General features: G+C 39.4%; 1 long non-coding RNA gene across 2 annotated transcripts; it reads right to left on the bottom strand.

The window, feature by feature from the left end:
* Positions 1–2,821: 2,821 nt before the first annotated feature.
* Positions 2,822–4,470, bottom strand: LOC141668318 (uncharacterized). 2 transcript variants are annotated; one of them, XR_012553001.1, is made up of 5 exons: positions 4,330–4,470; positions 4,149–4,218; positions 3,741–3,829; positions 3,215–3,398; positions 2,822–3,061 (listed from the first exon to the last, which is right to left on the bottom strand). It is a non-coding gene; the product is annotated as an uncharacterized LOC141668318 (long non-coding RNA). The 2 variants fall into 2 exon arrangements; XR_012553000.1 differs by having other exon boundaries at positions 2,824–3,398; positions 4,330–4,469.
* Positions 4,471–4,774: the final 304 nt, after the last annotated feature.

The raw sequence follows: 4,774 nt of genomic DNA, 5'->3' as shown, positions 1-4,774 counted from the left end.
TTGCCTTGGCTCCGTACCTATGGTGGTTGGCAATTTGATTATCCCTTCCACAGGACATTCTACTCCAGCAAATCCATATATCGGCATGTCGGTTGGTGTTAACTGGGAGTCGTTATACCCCATCCTTAGAAAGGTGTCGTGGAGCAAGATATCCACAGAAGCACCATTATCCACAAGGACCCTCTTAACCGGGCTATTTCCTATTATTGGTGTTATGACCAGCGGGTCGTCATGGGGAAACTTCACACCCTCTAGGTCGGAATCATCAAAAGCCAATGTTACTTCTGTCCTGGCCCTCTTCGGGGCTTCTCCAACAATATGCATAACCTCTCTAGCATATGCCTTTCTGGAATTTTTGGACAATCCAGCAGCAGTTGGACCTCCAAAGATCGTGTTTATCACAGGCCCTCGAGGTCTCGGCCCTCCATAAATGGTGTTTATAACTGGTCCTCTAGGCTGGAGGTTTCGCCCCTGATCGTCTTGGTCCCTCCTACGATCTTCAAAGTTCTTCATTCCATTATTATTTCTGTCCCCTCCATCTCCAGTATACTTGTTCAATCTTCCTTTTCGAATCAAAAACTCAATTTCATCTTTCAATTGCCTACACTCATCGGTGTCATGGCCAACATCTTTGTAAAACCTGCAATACTTGCCCTTATCTAGCTTGGCGGGATCAGCCTTCAAAGGCTTAGGCCAGCGAACATCTCTGTCTTTCTCAATCTCCATCAAAATCTGACTTCTAGGAGCATTAAGCTTAGCGTATTCAGTGAACTTTTGCCCAGGTCCTCCCTTCTTGGGGGTTGAATCAGGGTTTTGTTCAGTTCTAGGATATTTGTCCTTTGCAATATATTCTAAATCAGTTTTTCGCTTCTTGCCTCCAGTGGGCTCATTACTTACTACGGTCTTCCTCATGCTTTCTTCCACCTTGATATACTTCCCTGCCCTCTCTTGGAGTTGCAACATGTTTTCAGGGGACGTTTGGCCAAGGACATCTTGAAAAACTCATCCCTGGTTCCTTGTTGTAGTGCTATCATGGCTACCTTATCATCAAGGTCCGGGACTTTTAAAGCCTCCTTTGTAAAACGATTCAGGTAATCTCTCAAGGATTCCTTAGCTCCCTGCACAAGACTCATAAGGGATGCTGAACTTTTCTCATGGACTCTTCCACTGATGAATTGCTTAATAAAAGCCTGACTTAATTCTCTGAACGATCCAATAGAATTTGGGGGCAGGCGACTGTACCATCTTTGAGCCATACCCGACAGGGTTTGAGGGAAGGCCCGACACTTTATAGAATCATTCACGGGTTGCAGCAGCAGTGCATTAGAGAATGTCCTAACATGATTTGCGGGGTCTCCCATGCCATCATAGGCTTTGATAGTGGGCATCTTGAATTTCCTTGAGATATGGGCATTCATTATCTCTTCTGTGAAGGGTGGAGTTGGATCATCAGGATCTCCAAGGGGAAGGAGATTGCTTGGATCAGTTCTTGGGACAACAGCCCTTCTTCTTACCGGACCATCCAGGTCTATGACAGGAGGAGGATTTCTCCCCCTAGGAGGTATCTGGGGTCTGGTGGCCTGGTGAGCCTCCAAATCACGCCTCAGCCTTTGGATTTCAGCCTCATGAGCCCTGATCTTTTCCTGCACTTCTTGGGGATTCGCCCTTGGGGTGCTTTGGGGGCGTTGCTTTCCATCGGTCATTGGCTCTTTTCCAGGACGCCTCCTTCTCGGGGCCACTTCATCATCCGAAGATTCGGAGCCTGTCTCAGTGTATGGACCAGAAAATTCCCGATCCTCAGGGATAGGATCCAAACCTCGTATATAGGGGGGCGACCGCCCTCGTGCTTCGCTTCGCCCAGCATATCCGCTTCCTCCAACCTCAGGGTGAAGGGGCATCCCATAAGGGGGGTTAGTAGTAACAATAGTTGAATATTCATACCCGACGGGTCGAGAATTCACAGGTATATGTATTTGTTAAACTTGAGGATTCGTACCTTGAATCGGGGGAGTTGTCCCTTGTAGCTGGGGTTGAGTTGCCCCTGTCTGGGCTTCCTCCTGAGTAGATGCATAAGTTGAATGGGGAGGAACCTCCACGGTTGATGAAATCACCTGGGTTGTCTCTAATGGTGTTCCTTCCTCTAGAGCTCCAATTGTTCTCCGTGTTCTCGCCATGGTTGTTGTTGTGTTTCCCACAGACGGCGCCAAATGTTGTGGATAAAAAACTAAGGTTATTACTTGCTGTATTTAATACTAAGATTCGGGAGCTCAAGGCCTTTAATGGCTGCTCTCGTGTTTCGTGACTCAATCTGCCTTTACGAGATGCCTACGTATCTCTGTGAATTAGAGAATCAAGCCAAAAAACGTAGTTCTGATTGGTGGGGGTGAGACCCCTTATATAGATGTTGGGAGTCCTTGAATTGGACTTGGTATAGGAGACTTGGTGGGCAAGTCTCATAATTAGAATGGACTTTGGAGTCCTAGATAGTAGGAAACTGATTCCTTATCCTTTTAGGTCCCCTTGAGGCTAATCTCCAAGGATTTATATCCTTATCGGGACTCTTTTCAACATCTGATTTGTCCCTTATTAATTAATTACGAAATTAATTAATAATCAGGGCTTTTGGGCCTTTTTTATTCCATCAGGCCTGATCTGGTCCATCAGGCTTAACCTTTCTGGTCTGAGTATCATATATCTTTTTATTGGGCCTAGCAGCCCACAGCTTGTACAATTAATGCAGTAAATAAATTATACAAGCATAATTTATTTATCCCTATCATTCAATGATATAATTAGAGGGACATCTACTGCATCCAGCATCAATAATTCAGAATTGATCAGCACTTAATTGCTTGCAATTCCCAAAAAATAAACTCCACGTGTTACCACCATTACATTGGCATCTGCATCACTACAAACATATGCCACTTAAGAACATATAATTATCATCTGTATTGTGTCTGTTAGTGACTTAGTGTGAGAACTGAAAAGTCAGCAGTAAAGTTCAGGAACTCATACAATTACAAGTTGAATCGCCACATTCTTGTTGTCTCCCTCCCTGCTGTTAATTACATCAATTCTAGCTAATTTTTATATCATGCATGATAAAATTCTTGCCATTAGTTCTATAAAAAAATTACACATAAATTCAACATTCATATCAAATTTCACTCTGCAAGATTTCCTAATTAGCAAAAATGTGAGAGTTACTTACCACATCCATGAAGCATTGAACTAATATAGGAAGATCCATAAACACAACCCTACTGTTTCTTGAAACCTCAATACTTGATCCATTTGGCCTTCTTTTCGTCAAGTTTTGGACGGAAACATGTACTCATCATAATTGAGTATCTCGAGGCTAATTTCAAAGCTTCTAATCCAAAGTAGTTCCACTCCTGTAGACATTTTTACCAACTCTTCAGTTGCTTAGAAATCTCAATAGTTTGCAACTTTTTGAGTCCAAAATGCTGCAATAAGAATCTAAAAGCCAAATGCAAGAGAATTTCAAAATACTATAAAAAAATTCATCCCAAAACCCTCTCAGAACGTTTATCAAACAGTTACAATATATCAAATGACACATATAATTAGTTATATATGTTCTTAAATTATTTATTCATCTGATTCTCAAAAAACTTCAATCAAACAATCGTTCTACAACAAACCACATTCATCATATCGTCATGTAATATAGAAAACTTGATTAAAAATAAAGGCTAGTTGTGGAATATAAGCACCTTATTCACTTCTTATGCTATTCGAAGAACACACCATTCAAATTAGGGGAAACCATGTCTCAGCTGCCAAAAAGATATCCCGGTTTAACCTGCGCATTAGCCATAAATAAGATAATAAATAAGTAAATTAGAAAAAAACATAATAATAAATAAGCATTATATAAAAAAATGAAAAATAAGGAACATACTTAGTTGATGCTTTATATCAAAATCAAAATAAAGCACAATTTTTTCTATTTTAACGACCAAGATCCAATTAGTAAATTAGATGATTCCCGCAAAAAAAAAACACGAAGCCTTCCTGTATTCTTACCAAAATATCAAAAATTGTATTTTATATTTAGTCAAACAATTAGAGTGCAGAATTTTAAAAAGGTAAATTATATAAAATATCAAAAAAGAACTTACCCATTCTTTTGAGCAGATCTATAAATGAAGAAAACATGTCTATTTCAAAAAGCACCCATTGTCTATCTACCTGGATAATCGAAAATAAATAGATCGATCAAATAAAGATCGATACAAATCAGAAAGAACATGTTAATTAACTACAAAGATCTATATAATAAAAACCACATGATATCCATACAATCACAGATTCACTCATAAAAAAATAGAAATCTTTGAGAATTAGACGCAAAAGGAATGGGCGAAGAGTAATGTGTAGAGAGAAAGTGAGATGAGTAATTTGAAGCTCATATTCAAATTTTAAAATATTCCATAGAAAATATATGAGGGAGGAAGACCAAGATATAGTACATCAGTACAACAATAATACAGTACAATATTCAAATGAATATCATACAGAAGATTTCAAAATTCAAATCTTTCACGTAAATATGTATCATATATATGGAGCGTGTTTGAAATTTGAATGATGTCAAATTTTCTGAATTGAAAGTGATATAAAGGAAACAGGAGTGCACGTGCTTCTGTCCTATTTGTTTGAAATGTTAGTAGAAGTATTGTTCTTAAGTTTTTTCGATGGCATTATCTGTCACACCCCCAACTTAAACAGCAAAATAAATATAGCT

Source organism: Apium graveolens, chromosome 6 (assembly GCF_009905375.1).
Source record: "Apium graveolens cultivar Ventura chromosome 6, ASM990537v1, whole genome shotgun sequence".
Lineage (NCBI taxonomy): Eukaryota > Viridiplantae > Streptophyta > Magnoliopsida > Apiales > Apiaceae > Apium > Apium graveolens.
The sequence above is the reverse complement of the archived record's forward strand: the minus strand, read 5'-3'. Positions and strand labels throughout refer to the sequence as shown.